The sequence below is a fragment of the Passer montanus genome, unplaced genomic scaffold (assembly GCF_014805655.1).
Source record: "Passer montanus isolate IOZ18808 unplaced genomic scaffold, ASM1480565v1 scaffold75, whole genome shotgun sequence".
Taxonomy (NCBI): domain Eukaryota; kingdom Metazoa; phylum Chordata; class Aves; order Passeriformes; family Passeridae; genus Passer; species Passer montanus.
Window position 1 is genome coordinate 1,749,304 of NW_024372702.1, and position 24,463 is coordinate 1,773,766.

General features: G+C 35.5%; 1 protein-coding gene across 12 annotated transcripts in view; it reads right to left on the bottom strand.

Moving 5' to 3' along the window:
* The window catches only part of LRRC4C (leucine rich repeat containing 4C), a 485,302-nt gene that overhangs the window by 152,159 nt on the left and 308,680 nt on the right, over positions 1-24,463 (bottom strand). For 8 of the 12 annotated variants that reach the window (XM_039731023.1, XM_039731016.1, XM_039731018.1 and 5 more), the window contains one exon: positions 23,920-24,053. The exons of the other annotated variants lie outside the window; for them this stretch is intronic. The gene's annotated coding sequence lies outside the window, so the exon portion shown is untranslated. The remainder of the gene's footprint in view (positions 1-23,919; positions 24,054-24,463) is intronic. 12 annotated transcript variants of the gene reach the window in all.

Below are 24,463 nucleotides of genomic sequence, written 5' to 3' on the forward strand. Positions count from 1 at the left end.
CCTACAAGAAAGATGGAGGGGGAATTTTCATAAGGGTATGTAGCAATAGGACAAGGATGAATATCCTTAAACTGAAAGAAAGTAGGATTAGATGAGACAAAAAGAAATAATTCTTTACTATGAGGGTGGTGAGGTACTGGAACACGTTGTCCAGAAAGGATGTTCCATTCCTGAATTTGTTGAAGGACAGGTTGATGAACAACCAGGTGTAGTGGAACGTGTCCCTGTCAATGGCAGGGGCTTTGGAACTAGATGATCTTTAAGGCCCTTGTCAATCCAAACCATTTTATGATTATATGGTTCTATAATTTCTAAGATGAAAAGTGAAATATTATAATTCTTAAATGGTAGATTAAAATAAAAACAATTTATATTCAACGGTTCCATATTATTTCTCATTGGAACAACACTAAGTTCAGTATCAGGTACAAAATATCTTGTGAAAGCACAATGGTCATAGTTCAAATCCTCTATTCACAAAGTTCATTTAAATAATGAGTCTCTGTAGAATGTCAGCAATCTGAGAACACCAAAGAAACTCCACCAGATTGTGTGTTATTGTATGGGATGTAAGAAGAATTATCACACTTAATTAAATATCGCAGATACAAAGAGCTTTGTTTTGACCTTATGACAGCCTTGAGTTTTGAAGTTTATCTTCAAAGTAGCTATTTATGTCAATAAACAAATAAGGTCTGATTCTTCAGCATAAAAATTTAAGACTTTTTTTCAAACTTTTATAATCATCACAGCTGGGTAAAATGAAATGTATGTGCAAATTAAGCTACAAATGCAAGGTAGCAAAGCATTTGAGTTTTGCAGTATTACATACTCTATTTGCATTATTTTTTTTTGTATGCATTGTAACAAAATATTTAGGAGAAAGCAAATTTGGATTGTGATCAAAGATACCAGAATTTCCAGGTTGAGAAACTTTTCTTGTAGAAAAGAATGAAATTAGTATTAACATCAACTTTACCTGAATATTACAAGTAATGATTTTTAAATATTAAAATTACTGAGTGCATATAAATTATTTCTGTTCTGTTCTCTTCATATCATTTAATTAGCATCTTAGACTTCTCAGTATACTGTGGTTTGCTGTTTGCTAGATTCACCCTTGTATTAGAGCTCATACTACACTGAAACCATTCTTTTTTATCAAAGCAACCGGCACAGATTCAGATACCTAAGGGGGACAAGTTTGGTGCTTTAGCCAGCTATATGTAATGCAATGATTTATGGGTCATTCACAGAGGAGGTGCTATCACTCAACTTCTTTATTTTATAGTGAAATCACCTGTAGCTAACCTACTGAATAGATATTTTTTGTTAAACATTCATTTCAGAGCACTACATCTACTCTGGAAATAATTTCTTCTAGACCCCTTCTGCTAGATCTTCATAGCTTGAGAATTTTCTAGTAATAAGCACTGCAGGTATTCTGTAAACATGTCTTTCTAGGACAACTATACACTAATATTTGTATAATCTCACTAGATACAGCTGATGGCTTAATTATAAAAACAAAATTTGTCAAATAAACATTACTTCTTGTTTTATACATGCATTTTCCTGTCAATAACTTGTCTTTCCAAGCAAAACGCTTTTGTGTAATAGCTTATTATATTCCTTGAGAAACAAGTAATCCTTAAACCCTGTGGCATTTGGGCCATCATTATTTATCAACCACATTTACTAAAATTGACCAAATGACCTTTAGGATAACCAAAAGAGAAAAAAATGCTTTCAAACTACAGAATAGCACATGTAGCATGCACATTATTTGTTGTTTATGATCATCTTCAATTTTTTAGCCCCACACATAAGCAACCGAAAGCAGGAAATATTAGGCACATCAAGACACAGGCTGCGAATTCTGCCCCCATTAAATTCTTGGAAAAGAAGTAGTTAATTTCTTATTAATCGAGTGACTTCCCACAGTGTGTGACTGCAGAATTTATTAATTTTGGCTTTGAATAGCCTTTTACTCTTGCTATGTTTCTCTAGATATAATTTTGAAAGCAATCTCCAATGTATATACAGTACAAGATACACAGGAAAAATACTATTCAAAAGTATTAAAGAAAGCTTTTCACTATGAAAAAAAGGACCCTACCCTGAAATGTTTACTGTCCACAAAACATAGATATATTGGTCACACAAAAAATATATAATCTCATATGTTTTACCTAAAGGATTAGAAGCTGCATCTGATCTGAGTGAAATTTCTGTCTATGAATATACTTACATTGACTCTTTGCTGATATTCACACCTCTTTGCACACATCTGACCTCTAACACTCACATAAAGGGAAACCGGATTTCCAGATTTAAAATAATTAAAAGAAACATTTTCCTTTTTGGTTTTTTTTTTCTTTTTATTGTCCATAGTCCTTGACATATGGAGCTTAAACAAAATACAAATCCACCACTACAGAAGAAATACATGCTTTGCGAACCACAAATTTAGTCCAGAGCTGGAGAAAGTGTTCAAAACTTGCCTTAGTACCTTCATTCCCTTTAAGTACCTTCACACAGCCTTTAAGTTCTGTGCCCGCAACATCACAGCTTTCATCTGTTTTTACATAACTACTCAGGTATGCCTTTTGTTTTTTCTTCAATTTTTTTTCCTTAAGAAAAAGATAACCATTCATTAAAAACCACAAATATATTCTTTCTGAATTTGGATAGCAAGATATGATGCAGATGACTTCCAACATTGCACTGCTTATAGGACTTCTAATAGGCAAAAAACAAATACACAGAGAAGCAGCCAGCCAGAAGAGACATGCATTCTCAAAGTATTTGAGGAACTTGACTTTCTCAGACACTCTCCCCATGCCATACATCTCGTTGCATTCCCTGGAGCGTGGAAGCTGCCACAAAGGCGTTCTCACCTAGGAAAGCTGTTTTTAAATCACCCTCATATTCCTTTCAGTTTTTATCTGTCTATTGCATGAACGTGAGCCTTTCTGCATCACTTGCCTTAAACTTGTATTTCATCCTAGGTGCAAAGCAATCTTTAAAACTCCTCAAGTGATGCTTAGGTTGTACCAAACAAACACCACAACTAAAGGTATAGAGTCTTCATTTGAATCATGATAGGTCTTACAGTCTGAAGGCAACAAGTGGTGTAAGTTAATTACAGCCAGCTGAATTACGTGGATGTTACACACAGAGAAGAATTGTTCTGCTAGTGGGAAAACAAAACCAACACAAAACAACAACAAACCCTGTTAACAACAAACCCTGTAAACATATTACTTCTCCCCACCTACCTTCCCATCTTAACTATTTTTAAAAGAAATTTGTACACCTCCCTGCCTCATATGCACACTTTTGATGGAAGCTAGAACATGAATAAGAAAGGAATAGGATACAATCATAAAAGGCACATAACAAACATAATATGCAAATTTTGAATAGCCAATTAAAATTTCTCAACTCCCAAACAACGTTTTCACAATGCTACAACACATTTAAATATAGTTTATTCATGATTTGGACTTTGGTAAAGTGCTTATGGCTGCATCCCAGGAGGGCACACAGATGTATCGCTGCCAAGTCATTCAGCACAGGTAAGGCTTTACCTGGTAAACAGAACCAAGGAATAATATCCTTGTAACTGTGTTCACCACACCTCTCTTCCTCTCAGTATGCTCTACAGCAAAGCATTTCACCGTGCTCTGCTGCACGGAGTGCTGGCACTGCACTGAAGCTCCGATCCAGCACCATGCTCAAACATGTCCTTAATCTTAAATAGCAGAGACATCACAGAATGCATGAATGGGTTGTGAAGGGAGGCCCAGAGTGCAGCCTGAAGGGCACAGCAGTCACCTGCCAGCATTGCTCACTCAAGAAAAACCTACAGGGCTAATCTGGCATATACATGCTCATTTTTAAAAGAAATAACAGTGGTTATTCTAAATGCTCACCCCAAAGTACACAAACCAAATTCTGTGCATCCTCTAGCAAAACCTCTGCTTTTGCTGCAGTAAATTCAGGATGAAAAAAAAAATCCTACTCTTATTTATCAAAGGTCTGTCTTACACTGATTTCTAAAAGAATTCTCGGTCCCCAAATACAATTAATGATCAGTTTTGAAGTAATCTAATTTCATTCTTAAGCACAGTCCTCCTGAAAGAACAGATTTTAGTTCTAAGAACAGTTTGGAGCTCAGATTATGCAGCAGTGTTGATTTTAGTAGTATTATTCCTGTATCCATGGTATATATTTCCTGTATACGTTCACAAGTTGCATTGTATAATGTTTTAAAAGTCACACTGCTGAGGTTCTGTAGGAAATATGTTCCCCACCCCCTCCCTGAACACACTGAACCAAGTGGAATCAGCATCCTGGTTCTTAGTCATGTAACAGTTTCATGTGTGCACTGGGAGCAAACATATTGTGGGAATGACATCAACACTGCAGAAAGGTTAACAAAATACTACCAAAGATAGACAGTTCTTCAAAACCTTCAAAGATTCACACAGACTTCCAATGAAACTATTTATATCTCTGACAAATGTTCACATTGATAAAGCATTCAGCCTATCCTAAATAATTCTATTTCATTGGGAAGTAAAATCCTGCCTGTTTTCTGTAATCTTTGTAGTAATTTTTCACTAAATAACACGATTTCTGCCTCAGCCTCATATGGTATTTGACATTTTTGCACAGTTTTGCTTAAAAAACAAAAATTATTTCACCTGTATTTTTTCTAGAGAGACTTTTTTTTCTTCCAAACCATCTCCTTCCAAACACATAGATTTTGCAGAACAGGATGCTGTTCAAACCAAAGAGCACAGAAACAAAGAAAAAATATCTTTAAATCATTAATTAAGAATACTTCTCAATCCTCACACAATTACTTCACTAATTGATTTAGCTATCAGCAAAGGTGGTGGGGAGGGGGCAATTCTTACTTGAGATTTTGTGAGCCCTTCCCTGATAAGATCTACTGTCAAAGATTTAACACACTGATATGAAAGTGCTGGCCACGTGAGCAAAGACTATACGAGGAGGTGTTACTGTTATTATTATGTATCATGGCATCTTGGACAAAATATCTTATGTGTGTCACCCAGTTGTTTTACAGTACAGTTCTATTTCAGTTCTAGTTTTCATTTTAACAGAGTATTTTCATTTTAGAAGTCATTGGTAATCACCACAACTGTAGGTACCTCTCAGTATCATTTTCCAATTTAGATTACAAAGATTAATCTTAGTCCTACCTCTACCTAGAATTCAGGCTATGTGAACACTCTGGTACCTACATGTATGCAAGTCTGATTTCCAGCGCTGTTAAGGCTTGTTATTTAAGGAAACTATGACAGTTAAGCACTGAACACTTAAAATCTAAATCAAGACATCCAGGGATTCTTGATTTCACTACAAACCATCTTGTAAGTGACTGGAAGCTTGTGAAGAAGTCATGGAATCTTAGATCATTCTGTTAAGTGACTCAGCTGGAGGCTGACATGGTGGTAGGCAAGCATCTCAGACTACATTAAAACATGTTAAAAGAGTCAGTAGTATTATAATTTTTCAGTGAGCTACAGTCAAAAAAATATTGCCAAGTCTCACAATCACCATTTTAGGAAGAAGTACAACTAGAGACAAAGGTTAACCACCAAATATGAATGATTCACAGACATAGCTGTAGGCAAAAAAGGTTTTTGCCTCTATATATTGAGCATATGAATTGGATTGATAAGCAGCAATCATAACTCCTCTATCTTAAACCCCCTCCCAAATTAACAATAAAAGCATTGTTTTGAGTATGATCATGTGAACCCACTAAATGGCCAGACATTCCTTTTGTCCCTGAGGGAACTCCAGGATAGGTTAGACTAGATGTTCTGTCTGACCTGGAGTATCATGCCTTCTCACAGAGGCTGCCTTATCTGTGAGACATCAGACCTAAGAGCATAACACTGTTCACACTTCTTTCACTTCAACCCCCTTCCTCCTACTTACAGCCCTGTTCTAGGCATTGTTTTTCACACATGAATGTCAGAAATATTATAAAACTCTTTCTAGAAACATCAACGATTATAAAAGGTGTCTCATTCTTCCCACATAGGAGCTATGAAAATGGAATTAATGTGATACTCATTCTAAGAGAGCAAGCCTTGCTGAGAGTTAACGTACACTGACAGCAGTTTGGGCTCAACATCACACTGAGTTCCCTTGGTTTCCAATTAATACAAATGCAATGAGCTTACTTTTGTCAGCCTGCAATGTCACACATATCTATTTGATTTTAAGTGTTGCAACAGATTCAGAAATCAGAAGTTTGTCACCACCATTTTCTGTCAACATTTCCAAGGTATTTTAGACTATTTTACATTAAGTTCAAAGCAAGAATAATGACAATATTTTTGTCTCAGTACTAATTCAATATTTCATGTCAGAGGGTACAATTGTGATGACAGTAACACTGATGTTCCCCTGCTACAGATTCATCTATTAAAATTTCCAAGTAGAGATGTGATGAAATTGAAAAACACATCCAAAATAAGACTATTCACAAAAATATGCTATTTCCAAAAACTATTTCCAAGAAAACTCCAATTTTCACAAATGTATTTGTTATGCAAATAATTATGGCTTTGCTCCTCTTATATTAGCTCACTGCAAATCATTTTCACAGTGCTTGGTTAGCATACAATTGATTATGAAATTGTGAAGCGTTTTCTTGGAGGGATTTTCTTTATCATTTTGTGTTATTTAGATACATTATTTCCATCTGTCACAAGATGTTTTTGTTTTCTGTCACCTACTGGGAAATACAAAGTGTCAAAAAATGACTGTTGGCTAGATTATGCATAATTTTTTTGTGATGCAGAATCTTAAATCATGTGTTTTTATCATTTTTATCATGCTTTAACTTGTCTACTTATTGTGTTTTCTAGTATGGATTTTCAAAACATTCATATAGAATACAGAGAATGCTATAAGAAAAATTTTTACTTTTTTATCTCTAATTTTAGCACACTCAGAAGTGCAGAATATTTTCAACAGGAAAATACTTTTCTTTAGGTTCCTTCAGGTCTTTATACTTAAATAAAACACTGATGGTTATTAAATATTCTGCAAAAGGTATTGGAGACTACCTAAATCCTTTTTCCTCTTAGTTATCCTAACTCTCAATCATGAAAAAAATATGTTGGGGTCTTTTTTTTTAAATATAGTTGTATTTACTAGATGTTTTCCTAGAAGGTAACTTGGATTAATGCAATTTTTTTGCTTTTTGAAAAATTTTGCAGTGGATCATATATTATCAAATCCTTACCACAGATTAAATGTAGGAATGCAAAAATCAAGATCATGTACAGCTTTCAAAATACAAAATAAACCCTGTATTTAAAAGCAAATAGTTTCAACTGCTGAGGAAATTGCTTGTTTGTTGGATTCTCAGACATAAAGAATCACTTCTTCAAAATACAGTATATTTGTTTGCTTAAGATTGGCATTAAGGTTTGTCTTAAGAATATAAGCAAGATACTACCCAGTTTTAAAGTGTGAGTATCTTCACATAAATTTACTTCATCTTATGCAAGTCAGATACTATATTTTTTCTGCTGACATAATTTAAATGCTCTAAATCAACTTTTGGATACACTTAACTGATTCCAGGGACTACATTAGGACTCAAATTTTAATACTTTGAGTCACATTAAAGTCTATTAATTAGATGCCTGAGTAACTGAAAATTGATGGCAAGGATATACCGCTGAATATCAATTCCTCTCAACATGAAGAAATGAAACTAACTTTTTTAAAAACTTTGATGAATAAAAGAAGAAAAAAGTTCCAACTTTAGAATCTGAAAAATATTATCACACATTAAGGACTATCAGCAGTGTATAACATAGACATTAAGCAAAAATGCACAGTGAGGAAATGAGGACATTACACTAATAAAATAAAGCAATAATGTACTTAATCAAGCTTAAAACTAACTCTCTAGACTACAAATTCAAGTAATTTTCCAGACAGAGGTATTCAGCACATGGTGACACAAAGCATGCTTACCCAGCTCCCATTATTCCAGTGTAGTTAATAGTACTGCTACTCTACCTTATTGAGGCCAAAAAACTCCAAAAGTCACTCAAATTACTCTTCAGCAAAACATTCTGATTCTTAGTACAAAAACAATACCAGACAAAAATTCCTATGAGTAAATATAAATATTAATGAAATTCACAATTAATTAATCTGCTATTAGAAGAATAACACTAGGATCGGATTAGTGTGAATAAAACAAGAATAATAATCATAGAATGACTTGGGTTGCAAGAGATCTTAAAGGCCATTTTGTTCCAACTCCTTCCCTCCCATAAGCAGGGACACCTTTCACTAGATCAGGTTGCTCAGAGTCCTATCCAATCAGGCCTTGAACACTTCAAGGAGTGGGGCATTCACAGCTTCTCAAGGCATGTGGTTCCAGTGCCTCACCACCCTCAATAAATAATTTTTTCCTAATATCTAATCTAAACCTACTTTCTTTCACCTTAAAACCATTCCTCCTTGCCCTGTCACTCCATGTTCTTGTAAATAGTCTCTCTCCATCTTTGTCGTATGTGAACCTTTACCATGTCATGCTATTCTGGCAAATATTTCAAGGTCATCTTTACTATCAAGACTCTCATTTTAAAGTGAATTCTACTGAAGTATTTTTGATACTCTTCTTTCCTGTATCTCAGAGTGAAGAGCTGGATAACTTACAACATTCCGTAAGTGCCTGCAAGGGCTCTACTCTGAAAGAATTTCATAAACTCCCCTGATCAGGAGGTCACTTGCAGATATACCATGACAATATTTATGTATGCAACTTGTGCTTCTGTTTTCTACTGTACAGGATTTAGATGCAGAGGAAGACAGGGTCTTAGTGGGTGTTAGTTCATCCACCCTCTCACCTTCAGTTTCTGGTGACTAGGGTGGGAGAAATCACTCTTATCTTAGTACAACACAGTGTAGTGTCTTCTGCCCAGCCCTTAGGAAGTCTGAGAAACTTGCAGAGAAGTGATGGTGCAGCATTGGAAACCCAAACGGTAACCAGGCTCCAGCAGGCTATGTAGGGAGCAATAATGTTTCCCAAAATAAAGCAACTTTTTTTGTTCTATGATCATAATGCAACTCTTTTGTCAATGAGGTATTTACTACAGTGGTCCAACTCAAACTTATTTAAATCAAATATATGAAATGTTATTAGCTAGGACTAAACAGAACCACAACAACTTCACAGTCAGCTGAATTTGAACTAGCTGAATTGATTCCCTAATACTGATTTCATAGTCTACCTCTAATTTCGATCACAAATTTGATAGAAATCAGGTGTGAATAAAGGATGTAGAAAAATATCCATCATCTAGTCTAACAATCTGGACATCTTCTCTAACTGAGCCTACATAGCAGCAAACTGTTTTAATGCTTTTATAAGGAATGCTAGAGCTTCTCACACACTTCCATACAAATGGAGAAGGCAGGTTGTCAAGCTCTTATGGTCTCCTGATGAGAACACAGGCATAACATGTCAGCAAACTATGGTCAAGTCCAGCGCCACCTGAATTGGGGCATACATTCTCAACCCACATCACTTCAAATCAGGCAGAACAGGGCGTTTATCTCATCCCACTTGAAATCCTTAGATTTTTACCATATATTTTTGCTTTCTTGATGAATGTTTCATTAAAAAAAATTTTCTACTGCAGATTTTGGCTGCAATGAAAGAGTATTTAGACATGAATTCTATGGACAGAAATGTGCTGACCTGACAAAGCACTCAACGGGAATCAGTCTACTTTTTCCTTTGCAGTTTATTGAAGACTTGGTCATTTCTAACTGTACAGAGAGGCAAAACCCTTATTGAAGCTCTTTAATTTCATCTGTCTCAATCACTGAGTTATTGCATCCTGATCCCTTGACCTTATGGCACTTAAATATGGATTTTTTTTCAAATCTCTCTCACATAGCCTTTTGTCATGCTTACCTTTCCATTTTGCCTCTAATCCCATCACTACACAGCACCAAAAATTTTTTTTCTTTCTTACATTAGAACACTTGAAGGTCTTTCAACATCTGAAGCTTTCTTGCTATATTCCCCTCATCTTTCCCCAAAGGTACTTTGTACAATAATGCTTCCAGCGCATTTTAAATTTGTACATATTGTCACATATGTTTAGTGCCATCTTATCAATTTAAAAACCATTTATAACCTGTCTTACCCATAGTACTGACAGGCTACTAACCCTGGCATCAGTCAGGTGACTAGTACCTCTTGCCACAGAGACCACTGCTATCAGTAATCACAAATTCCTCACATGTTATTGATGGAACAACCCTTTTCCTTTTTCCTATTTAGTCTCTTATTTTATGTACAGCTCTGACTGGAGATCTTTTGGGGAGGGAACACCTTTGTTCTCTGCCTATTCAGTACATAGTATAACAAAGCCTTTATTTGAATTTGACTTTTCCATCAGTGCAAATAGTAATAATGATGCACCTAATTTCCAGTTACTGATGGATGACTGCCTAATTCCAAATCATACCCAGGCACTCATCAAGGTGGTGGATCACCCAGGCCCAAAATAGGGTCTCAGGTGGGATGACATGACATGCAACAATTCTGCCTGGCCACCAGCAGCATAGACTCAAAAATTACCATTCAAAAATATTCTTTGAAGAAACTTGTAGAATGCATTCACACACTATACTGCCACTTATTCCCCGTTTCAGTAGGAACTGGAGAGAAACAGAGTATTATCTTGATTTATTTTGTCATAAAAGTAGCTGAGCATCAAACATGGAACTATACTGAAGACCCCCCTTTAGGGCTAGCCTACATCTCTCATTTGCAGAAATGTTTCTTCTATTTCTAATATAACATTTTTCCAAGTATAATTCAAAGAATTTCTTGTGTTTACCCAGGAGTTTTACATATTCAATTTTGTAGCAGAAGGCCCTAAGAGACTTCTGGACATGCTGGAGATGTCTGCTGTACATGTAGCTATCCAATCCACAATTCGTTTGTAAGGATTTCAACGTTAATTGGAAAATCAGATTATTAGCCTTATTTCCGTCTTGGACCTACCCAAGAAAGCAGTGTTTTTAAACAATGTGAAGTGGCTAAACACCATAAGCCAATGAAAAAATACTAAGTGTCAAATTAGATGCCAGCACAGCAGTTCTGCAGCGCTCAGTGATACAGACAACACATGTTTTGTGCTGAGACACAGAAAAAAATATTTTGATTGGGAACAACAGTTGTGAACCTACATCTTTATGTTATAATAAGATATAGGCAAAGAGAGAAATTAAATCTTCACATAGAAAAGCACTGCTCAATACACGACATTGTAGATGCATTTTTTTCTATTCCTTTCATCAGTGTTTGGTCAAACTCCCACAGATCTCCCAGTAGTTATTAAATAAAACATTCATCTGCCTTTTCATCACTCTTATAGCCAGAGGTATCACCTTAAATAAGCTGGAATTGAACATGACATTTAACGTCAAGCTCAGCACTGCTAATGCAATCACAATTGTCTCTAGAACAACCTGCAGCATGACCCCTCTCTGACATATGTGAGCTGTGCATCCTTCTTGGTGTCCTATTCCATATTCCTTGCCCAGACATTCTACACCACTGATGCTCAGTATCTTTTTTTGCTCCATTTCATCCCCAAAGCAAGTTGTTAGGTGCCATATCCTCAACACTACTGCTTCTTCCTCCAGTACTTGCCCACACCTGCAATCTCACATGAGGATGTAACAGTCAAAGTTTTTTCTCATGTGGCCAATGAGTGGTGTTGTTTGTCTTTTTTTGTTTGTTTGTTTTTTGTTTTGTTTTGTTTTGTTTTAATTGAGGAGGGGAAATAAAGACATTTTATGCCCTTACCCATGAATACTTAAAAAAATTATGAATACGCTTTTGTCTGGCAATGGCAGAGAGGTTCCTTACAGTTCATGAATAACATCAAGGCAGGGAAAAGCAAGTAGAAGACACTGAATGGCAACATCTTTACAATTTCTGTTTCACCAGGGCAAAAGAAAAAAAAACAAAAAACTTTTTGAAAAGTTTAATGACACAGAATGTATTTATGTCAAATTATAAACTTATAATCTACTGCACTGCAGATGGTAACAAGGGGAAACTGCAAAGCACTCTGTTGAAAGCCTGTCACAGAAAAGCTCTTTTGGGTTGCCCAGTTTACTCATAGTTCACAAATCTTAAATATCAGTGTCCTGGATGGTTTTTTTTTGTTTGTTTGGGTTTTTTTTCCTATTTATAGATCTGCAGTAATGATGAAGTTCAAAGAAACCCATTAGAGTTCATTAAAAACAACACTGAATTTGGGGAGAAGGAATAGAATTCTATTCCCATTTCCACAACACAAACACAAGACAGAAAACAGAAAAACGAGCTTGAAACTTTTTACAAACTGTGCACAGAAGAATGAGATGGAGTCCAAGCAAGAAGATCCAGTCAATAATGTTGTTACATAGCTTAAAAAAAGGTGGAAATCTCTTGGGATAACAGATTTACTTGTTGACAAGTAAAGTGTTCATTATGGGGATATTAATATAACAGTTGGGGTACCTGATTGTCACTTCTTCAAGCAAGGGACATTTCAGATGGCTCTCTTGAAATCAGTATAAAGACCTGAAGAAATGTGGGTAGTCATTGCAAAAAGTTGTTTGTATGATTTTCTGTTTCTCTGTCTTGGTAAGCATAGTTTGTAGACAGAAAATAAATTGCTAAATATATACACATGACTCGGCCAACAGCAAAATATATACAGAAAACCGGATGGAACAATTCTCACAGATGGCAGCAAACAAGTAGACAGCACTTTCTATCAGACCTTTAGAGGGGAACTATTTTTTCACTCTATTTAAATACCATTTGGGGACTTACCTACGATTTAGCACTTTGCTTGCCTGTGGAATTAATCAGATAACATACTTGTGAACTATTGTGTTCTGATGTCCCATGAAAAAACAAAGAAATTTGATTAATCAAGATAACATATTAACTCCACCAAGGACAAAACCTTACTGTTATGCAACTATTTTGGTGTTTTATATTGCCACAATTAACCACCAAGAGATGTAAACAGAAAATCAATAGCTACAGCAAAATCCCAGCATAGGTTTAATATTCTTTGTCCTGCTGTAGGTTAAAACTCAGCTTGAAGGGATAATGCAATAAGGTTGACACAAAAATGGTGGCTCATATGTCTTTCTTTCTCTTGTCATTATCAGCAGTGTTAGATGGATAACTTAGAATAGAAAGGACAAAAATTGTTTTTTCCAAATTATGATGGCAGACTGGATTCATCTAGACTCCAGTAGAAGCCAAGCCTCTGACTACAAATATCTCTTGCACAGTGGTTCACAGGGGCACCACAGAGAAACCTAGAGGGCCAAATTTAGTCTTCAATTGAATGGATATTTATTACTTTTAGAAATGAGGGATATGATGAATATGACTTACTGGAGTCTGTGTCTTATCTTGGAGTGAGAGTCAAGACTTTTTAAAAGCCTGAAATAAAGCATAAAAGTTGCCATAATTGATGGTGTACCAAAGCTTTCATCTAAAGCTTATCAAGGAATAAAACAGGAAGCCTGAATTTCAATACCTTCAATTAAGCAGGGCTCTGACTTATGTGAAAGCTAGGGACAGCTTGCTTATTTGTGTTTCCTGCTTTTACCAGCATCTTGCATGTTTCCTCAATTTAAGCCAAATGCTATTTTTCAAGAAACTCACTTCTCATAAACATTCTGTTTTTCCCTTAGTCACAACAAGTTATTGAATATATTTGCTAGATAATTTGGTGCAGTTCAGTGAACTACAGCATATTCCTGAAGGCCACTGGTTTGAAGCAATTATTTTCTCACTTTTCTCAATTCCTTATTTATTTTGTGTCTCACAAACTTTACTTCAAGTCAGTCTGTTCTGTTTTTTAAAAGAACTTCACCTTTTCCTAAATCCCTTCTCTGCTATCGTTCTAATATCATTGCTAAATATACCACCAGTAATTGCATGAATTCTACAGTTGTTTTTTTTTTTTTTTAAAAGGTACTTTATAATATTATTTTATTGACAAGTTATGGTAGGAGAAGCCTACAAGAAAGACAGAGAGGGACAGTTCTCAAGGATATGTATTTTTAAGACAAGAAGGAATGGCTTTAAAATAAAAGAGGGTAGGTTTAGATTAGATATGAGGAAGAAATTCTTCACTCTGAGGGTGGTGAAGCATAGGAACAGGTTGCCCAGAAAAGCAGTGGATGCTCCATGCCCAGAAATGCTCAAAGACAATTTGGATGAGGCTTTGAATAATTAGGCAGAGTAGAAGGTGTCCCTGCCCATGGCAGGGGGGGTGGAACTAGATGATCTTTAAAGGTCCCTTCCAACCTAAACCATTCCAAGATTCTACAACTCTAAGATTCTAAATCAAACAGCAGAGCATAACTGCGGTATATATGATTTCTGAAAGTTGGCAAATGAAGCATCCAGTATTAGAATAAGTGCCCCCACTGGAATGTAGCAACAGCAAACTATGACATCTATCATAAAACTTGGGCTGCAAATGATCATTTCAGAAGCTATTTTTAAGCAGGCTCAACACTCAATACACCACCACTTCCCCTCCACCCCCTGAGAAATGGAGAAAATGAGATGTCAGTAATCAACACAGTCAACACAGATTCAATGCAGCATCTGACAGCATTTATGTTAATAGCACTTTCTTGTCCCACGGTCCAAAGAAATATGCTGTCAAAGCTCCACATGCAACTGGGACATCTCACTAGGGTTGTCTCATCCTCAGATGAGAATCTCCTGACAAAAATTTGAACATAAAATTAAGCTTTCTTGTTTACCAGTGAATTCAATGTTTGAGAAATCTATGATCCAAACTCAAGTTAGAATAAAGATTATTTTCCTGCAACTTTTTGGAGCCAGTTGGACATACAATGTTCTACTAAAATTTCCTGACAGCTGATCATGAGGCCTTTGAGGATGGTCCCGTTCTGCTTCACTGAGCATTAAACATTATATTTCTAGCCTACTCAAAAGAAGTTTGTTTTTATGAAAGATATTTTAAGCCAACATCAAAAGATGAACAGATAAGGAAAATATTTCTTCTTACTTCAAAGTCTGCACTTAAACCCCATAATTAGATGTCCAAATTATTGCAGAATTATTTCTGCTTACCTTGTACGATGGTACCAACTTTTTTAGCCATGAAGCAAATTTCTCTGGGGTCAATCAACACATAAATCTTTCCATTATGTTATATATAGGAAGCAAGGTGAGTTAAGTAATTCCTCCATGATGTGTGACTTTAAATACTGCAGTACACTCTTGTTAAGAGAAGCAAAGATAATGGTACGAGATCTGATATTTTTTAAAATTTGAATAATATGTTGATTTGGGGGGAGAGGAGATATATTCATGTGAAAGTCAGCTGTTAATTTTTATTTCAAAATATACAAGAAATGTTTGAAAAATGTAGGTATTTTACAGATTTCAGATTACAAATAGTTCTTGTTTTGAAAGCATTTTCTATAGGAATTTGCCTACATTCAAGTTCTGAAAAGACAAGAAACATCTGGAAAGCAAAGTGAAAAACGTAAAGGCTGGTTTTATTTTGATTTTCAGTTTGTTAAGAAGGCCAAAATCAGGAGTACTGAATAATTCTGATTTGCAATGCTATTTAAATTCTATATGCTATAAAGTGCAGACCCTTTCACTAGAATCTCCTAGAAGAACACTGTGTCATGCACTTGAAATACCAAACTACTGTTTATGCTAATACTTGGAAGTTGTTTTAAATGTTTACTTCAGGATACTGCTATGGCTAAATTATGTCACATGTCTATATGTAAATGAGTGCATTCATATTTGCCCCTGTAATAGGCAGCTTCTTCACTTTCCAGATCTAGAGGGCTATTTCCTTCCCATGGAAAGGAACTGCTTCCCAACAGTACCTCCTCTTGCAGAGGAACTGCAAGAACTGGATAGAAATTTTTTTTTCCCTCTACTATATATTACTTTTACTTCAAAAGAATTTTAAACACAGTCAGGAATTTCTCAACAGGCTCACCTGGGGACAGCTCAAACATTTCATTTTGCAATCTTGATCTTATTTTTTGATTTTTTGAGATGAATTTGCTAGTACTTCAAACTAAAAATCTACTATTTCAAAAGAAAATAATTTTGAAACAAGGCATTTCAACAGTTATGGAAATCTTCTCCTTTCCATTCTATATATTATTTCAAGTTGATTGATTAATCAAAACTATTTCTGGTGTAAAGAATTTAGTTTCAGCAAACAAATAAAACCAAAGTTTTGGCAAAGATGCAAAAAGAAGATAGCAATTTTCTTCTTCTAAGAACAATCTCACACCTAAGAAAATAAACTGTGCAATCTACTTATCCATACGAAATCAGCAGTAGCAGGGGTTACTTCTAACGAAATTTCCATGCACCATATGATGTACCAAGATGAACCTCTGAAGACTCATTCATATTGCAGATAATCACAACCAATACTGTTCTTTGAAAGTTATTTTGAAACTTAGAATGGATAGGCACAAGATTATGAGGGAGTTTTTAACACTTGAGAGTATAGGCACTACACTTAACAACAGAAGTAGGGCAGCATCTGTAAGAGTGCTCCATACATTTTGCATTTTGAAAAGATCAGACCCTGGGTTAAGAAATTAAAGCATTTATTGAAGTGTTTACTTAACATGTTCTGTGTCTTCCAGATGATGTGTCCACCTAGTACAACTGATGACTGACAATATCCAGGATATCTGTGTCTATATGGACAGAGCACATGGACTGGGACAGCCTGTGAAAATATATTCCGTTAGTTACTCACCTAGAAAAGATTTATTCTAGTGACTAAAAAAAAATAGCCACTTTTGCAATTCTTTGAGACACTAATCCCTATTATTTTGCTATTCTGGATGCTGTCTCACAGTAAGATTCTAAGTAGAGTAGGATTCCCTACCAGATTCCATGAGGAATCAAACTGCTGGGAGGATGAAGATTTTGCGTATGTCTGCCTTTCATCTGAGTTTTGCCTTAAAACATAAGAGGACAGGAGGTGGGCTAATGAATTTCTTTAAGATTTATGTAACTAGGTTAGCCCACTTCACTCCATGCAAATTCTCAGTGACTGCTGAACCACTCAGTAAAGAATACAAGTACAGGTAATTTACATGACAAGTTGCTTGAGTCTAGACTGTCTGATTCAGCAGCCAGTGACAACATGGCCAATGGGAGCATTAACTATGTTTTACTCTTCCACCCCAAGAGGAAAGGACTTTGAAATATGCTGCATCCTTTCACTCATTAATGACTTCCTACACACCATACATTGACAAACCATGGTAGGTGGTGACACAGCAAAAGAGCTGTAAAGATGCTATGTGTAGTACTGTAGAATCTCTTTCTCAAGAAACTAGTTGTGTAATAAAAAATAAAGTGGCAATAAATTTACAAACACACTATGTATGGTTGAAACAGGGAGTAGAAGATACTGTAAAATTATATACATTTGTTTTGTCTTTGCACTTTAGTTTTATTACAGTTTGGAAGGAAAAAGAGGAACAGTTTGACTTCCTATACGAGAACACACAACCTTGCGTGTTGAAAGTTGTTGAAAAATAAGAAAGTTACAAGCTTTTAAAATCATTAACACCCAGAATAAAAAAAGCTGACTTTTACCAGAGGAGAACAAAGCATGAAAATACTTAAAACATTACTTCATTTCCAGTAAGAATTGCCAGGGTCCATGAGGACTCATTGAGCTCTGACAGGAAGACAAGCAGAGAGAGGGAGAGAGAGAGAGAGAGAAGGAAGTCTGGAAGTGCCTTCTGGAAGGTTAGTCTAAGATCCTCATGTAAATACCTATAGAAAATAAATATCTATAGAAAAGGTCCAAGAGTTTAAAATATACCTTCTTCTAAATAGTTTCATGTTAAGCAAACATAGCTTTGCCATGATTAAATTATTTTATTATAGAGTCCCACAGCCATAATTCAAAGGGGAGAATTATAAAGTGAGAACTCAAATCAGACCTGCTGAATGATCTAAGCTGAAGAACACAACTGCATTCTGTGAACTGTTTCCACCACACACACCAGATATTATCAGTGCTCAACTTGAGACTTTACAGATATAATGAAAATATCTATTCCAAGACTGCATACAGTTTATGAACTTAGCTACCCCAGGAAAACTAAGTGAAATAATTATGTACTATCCTACTAATTCCTTATGTGGCTGCTGAACCCATGAATATATGAATGAAATAAAAATAAAAAAGTAAAAATTTATAAAAGCAGCAAAGTTCTCAAAACTCTAACTCACTCCCTTACATTTTTTCCCGGATTTCTGTTGCATAAACTGCCCTTTGTTTTGGGTTTATATTATTCTGCTGGCTTTGAGCAGCCAATAGAAGAACTTGTATAAGATAAGAAAAGAAAGAACCAAACACATCTGTATTTATTTGCCTGAACTAAATTAAAGCAGTTTAATTTCTGCTGGGTTTTTTTTCCCTCAACTCAGTATATTTATAAGACAACATGGAAATGGTCTCTGACAGTTTACCCTGTTTTTTCAGGGAGATGAATAAGATACAAAAGGCCACTGTCTCAGTAGAGCACTCAAATTTCATTAGTGAAAAGGACAGCCATGTACAAAGAGCTGCTCTTACATAAACTTCAACCATTTGAAATTATGGCTTATGTTGGTAGCAGAAACATTCCAAATGCTGATACTAGATTACAAGAGTAACAACAGTGATCTGTGCCCATGTGGAGAATGTTTACTGTTTACATTTCAATTCCTCTGCACTGGAGGTGCAAGACAGATGCAGGGGAAAACAGCAGCTTTGCCATCCCACGTGTCTTTGCAATCAGCCTTATAATTGATTTACTTGTAATTTCCTTGCAAACTTCTTCAGAAATCATTTATCCATTTTGCAAACATGCCCTCAAGTGTAACATATACATCCTGAATACCAAAGAGCATTTGAATTCTAAAATCTTGGAAAGAATTTTCTACTCACACTATTGTTCATATAGATCAGAAACACACAGATCTTGAAGCCAGTGCTGAAATGAGTCAACTTGCTCAGAGCTTCAATGTCAGCATGAGCCATAAATACATTGTTTAGAGAAATTCTATGTCACAGAAGCATATGACAACAAGAGTTTTATACTTTCTTTAGGTGACACATGTTTTATCTGTAAATTGTTGTAATATCGGTGCCACAGTGATCTTTGTGTCAGGTTTAAGTTAATATTTGGTAAATAAAGCTGGTCAATAAAGAACTTTTTGATAGCAATTATGAAAAACTCGAAGTGCATCAGACTACAATAATTTTCTTCAGTTCTGATTAAATCAATAACAAATCATTTGGATATGAAACATGATTTGGAGCATGTAAACCTTGTATTGAAAGGTATCACAGGAATAGCTATATTAATTTCAACTAAGTCAAAACACAAGGAAGAGGAAAAATATAAGACAACTGCTTCAAAAAAACCAGTAAACAATAAATTTAAATGCTAGTTCTTTTTTTGGATGAGTAAAAAAAGTAACAGTTACAAAGTAAACTTCATGTCAGGATACTGTTGATATCCTGTGAAATCGGATTTTCTTCCTACAAACAAATAATATTGAAGCTTAAACAAAACCACTGAGTACTGCACACAAATAAATCGACCAAGATAACCAGTATTTCAGATCAATCTGCTGATAATTTTTATGGAGTCCACCACAGTCATTAATATACTTTTTTGCTATTATGTTACACCTTTATACATGAAAAATGAGGCTACCTTTAATTCCAGTATTTTCCCATATTTTATCCAAATCCTGCAGCACACAGTCCTCTCTTCTAGGATTGAATTACTATGACAAAACCATTTCAGTTTTCTTGCCTTGCCCTTTCTTAAAAAAAAAAAAATCACTCACATGCAGTTTGTTCTTACCAATGAAGGTGGCATTTTAAAAAAAAACAAACCCACAGACCCATAAAACTAATTGGACACCGATCACCTGTTATGCCTTATAACATGATAAAATTTCTACTGTCTACTAAAATCTAGAGAACAGAGGAAAATTAAGTGGAGCACAGAGTAAGAACACACCTAGAGAGATCTTTTAGGAATTTATTTGCAGATAAAACAGTACCAACATCATGTTCAGGGCTGCTCAACCTCTGTAAACTGAATGCTCAGCACAACAAAGTTGGATTTCTAGAAACAGCCTGTCCCACTGAGGTCTTCCAATCTGTGTAAAATAGGGGAACTCACTATTGTCATGAGAGCAGAGGGAGCACCCAATGCTTAAGGAAAACCAAGTAATATTTTACATGGAAATGCAGGCTATTTTTGTATGGAGAGACTGTTGGATTCCCAGTGAAGAACTGAGCTTACCAAAGGAAAAAAATCCAGAATTGCCTAAATATTACATCATCTTTTAAAATACTACACTCCAGTGTGCTACTGAATTTACTTTCAGTAAATTCTCTCACATTTTCAAATTGTTATCTGTCAAAGTAGTATTAAGAGTGGGAAGGCTTCTGGACATCTCCAGTCAAACACCCGTGTTTGACTCTATCTATATATGCGGATATAAAAATACACATACAAAAATACACAAAGGTTTACACACACACACATATAAACATGTATATATCTACGTTTCTACATTTTCTATTTGTGTACCTCAGAGAAAATACCAGGTTTTATTTGGTTGTAGAGAGAAAGTTCCAATCATCCTTTGCTCTTAGGCTGAGGAAGGGAAGGTTGAGGATAAAACCACATCACCTTTTTCAGGGAAATCTCAGCAAAACTGTGCAATTGTCCATTAGCTGCTGACCATACACCTCTGAAATATTTTCTCAGCTCCTCATTCTCTTTTAAATGGCATTGCACTTCAAATCCCTATTGCTCCATCCTGATTCAAAACAGCTCTGCAGCCAATAAAGTTATTTTAGTTTCAATATTTTTGCAATGGAAATATGATACCTACTCTTATAACTGAATAACAGCTATCCAACTTATTTACTCATGGAATATTTGAATGGCAAGGGGACAAACCATGACACTTCCCAAATAGTTTCATTATTTCTTTGTTTGCAAGTGATTACTTGGCATCCCGATTGCTTACAAGGAGATACTCTGCTGTGTTTTGATTTTCAGAAAAGGTATAGAAACTGCTCTAGGACCAGCAAGCCTAGCTACACAGAACTACAAATCTTCATTCTTACTATCTTTCCTTCTACCTTAAAACATTGACAGATACTTTTTCTGCAGGTTTTCCCCAAGATTTTGAGAAAGCACTATTCAAGAGAGGAATTGTTGCTATTAAAACCACGGGACACCCATGTCTTACACACAGAGCTATGGATAATCTCCTCGTCATAAGTAAAGCTAAACTCATACACTGTATGTGTAGCAGGTCCACTGTATAAAACCATTAAAATGCTCCTCTGGCGATATTAATTTTAATGCAAGTGTACTCACAAACACATACACCTTCTTGTGCAGCCTTGGAGATGTCTGAGGATCTTACAGTTTTGTCAGTATCCTGTATCACATCATCCATCATAGGTACATAAAGCTACTAAGACAACTAAAGCAAAAGGCACCAGGAGGATGGCTGGAGGCTGTGCATTTACTAGCTCGAGCTTTTTGGTTGCTCACTGAACTCATATATCTTCTATGGCTGATTTCTTTGGACAGCTACCTATGGAAATTAACTGAAAACGTAAGGGAAAAAAATGGGCTTTGTAGGAGATGAATAGACAAAACACCTACTGTGGGTCCATTTAATACACCTCAACAGCTTAAAGGTTTACCCTCTTCCTTTACCTGCATTTCATTGTACACAGCTCCATTCTCAATAATACATCATTATCTACTAAGCAAACTCCCCTGATAATCATGCACTTTTCAGAAGGTCTGTGCATCATCTAAGGTGCAATTTCTCATTTTCAGAGCTGAATCTAATATATGGCTACCTATCGAATATATGGCTATCCTATTCTATTTTCTATTTCTGCGATACTTATTTGACTGTGGTATGATACAGTCTCTAAAAGACAGATAATTGCCCCTTCTATCATAATGGATCAATATTTTGCATTAATTGTACTGATTCTGATGAAGTCCTGAGTGTTTTTGGTTGAGGAGAAGTCAGACAGTTGAGGCCTAATCAAATAAAAATGATACCTGAAAAAAGGCTTCAGTAGTGTCAGTCACTACATTATTACCTTCATTTGCTCTACTAGGGTTAGATAGCCTCAAAATTAAAAAGTTTTAAACTATGAATAAACTTAAAATGCAGTAGAAGTTCTGATATGGAATGACTTAACATCACCAATGAGAGATTAATGTTAAAACAACACTTTTTTTTTTGAAGTGTGGAGAATGGAAAGCGCATCAATCAGATGATCTCTTCATGAGGAAAACCACAGACTTGTGGCAGTGAGATACACCATTACCTGGTTACTTGACAAGAGCACTAACCACCCTGTACATATTTTCTGTCAGTAAAGGATATAAACCATTCTTCCTGCTTATTACCCATCATCTAGTAATCAAAAATTCACAGACTGTAACATCCACCCTTTTGCTAATTAGACCCAGGCCCTGCTGATGGGAGTTGATATTACCCTCTGCACAATTAATTTCTATGCTACTGCATGATGAAGTCAAAGACATTTTCTGAACTTCCTACCCCATAGCCCTAAGTTTCATCTGGAAAACATTCTGTCTGAGCTAAATGGATTACTAGCATAGTCAATTCAAGTGCTGACAACGTTAGCACTTACTTTTTTATCTAACTGGAATAACAAAGCTTAGGCTTTCAGGACAGTACAGGAACCTCACACATGAAATCATCAGAAACACTCTTTTAATGGTGGATACCTTACAGTGATTTCACATTTAGAACTGGCAGTGCTAATGTCATTCCCTGAGAAAAGAGACATGGCACAAAGCCATAGAATGTAAGTTTTTGCCCCACCTTTTTTTTTTGTTACTTTTCACTTTAGATGTACAACAGGTGCTTGTAGGAAAACCACTACTCTAACTTAATCATGCTCACTGAGTTAAAATGCTAAGAAGCAGCTCTGGGGGGAGAATGACAAAACACATTTGCATAGTTTGCACTACAGATTTTATTTAATTTAGGAAGAAAGGCCTGTGAGGCTTACTGCATTGTCAAAAGTTGTAAATATAAAAGTGCCTTCAGTATTTCCTCAAGTGCTAAGTAAAATGTCCTTTGGATTCAGAGGTTAAGTTGGACTGATGAAATCAGTCTTCATAGCCTTTCAAGCTGATCTTTGGAGGGTAAATATGGTATGGGTAAACTATATAATCTTGAAAAGGGTTTCAGTTACTTCACTGGAAGAAAATCTCATTCAGCTCTGAACTTCCCAAGTACAACCACAAAAGTCTTGTTTGTAAATTCTAAAATAAATATACACACACAATAATAATAATTTTTGTCCTTCAATGAAAAGTCCTAAATGATAACAAAAAGCACTAGATTGCCACCAATACCTTCATCCACATCTATAATGTATCACAATGTATTACATGCATATAACACACGTGAAATAGTTCATTCAGTGTTTTCTCCTACCTTGGTTGATCCAAGTATCTCACACTTCAATATGTATTCAAAAAGCTTTCTAGAATAGGCACATGATTTAGTCATCAAATTATCTAATTCTTTTTGAACAAACAGATTAACATGGATACTATCCAGATCTGACACATGATTCCTGGACTCACTAAAAATAACATCAAAGAAGAAATGTAGTAAATAAACAGTTTCAGAAGGAAGGCCAAAAGCATGAAGGTGTTTACCTCATATGGGAAAGGGTGGATTATGGTCTCCTCTTCTTGTACATACTCCCATAGTATCCTTACACAAAGGCTGAGACCAAAAATGAAGGGAAACAAGAAGTGCCTGCCTCTGTACTAACAACAGAAAACTTCACCTGTGAAACAAAGAAAAATGTCCTTTGGTGCAGCTGTCAGGTGGGTCTAAATTCTATGTTAAAATCTGTCTTTAAATAGAAATACTTCAGGAGTAAAAATACTTGTTTACAAGTTGAAACTTGTTTTAGAGACATTTCTGTATACAATTAGCTTCTCAGCTAAACAATGAATAAACTCAACTTCATAAAATTTCCTTCTGTTTTAAATAGATTTCAAAAGCCTAGTCTAGACTTGTCCTTTGTTCTGGCAACTCAATTTAAAATAAATTTCCATGTTGCCAAAAACATTTTGTTAAGGGCCCTTTTTTCAATCTGCACACTTGAAGTAGTTTCTAGTGCTAATGGAAAATCCATTACTTTTTTCATCTGACACTTGCAGAAGTTTAATTTTTAACATAATAAACAAGGAA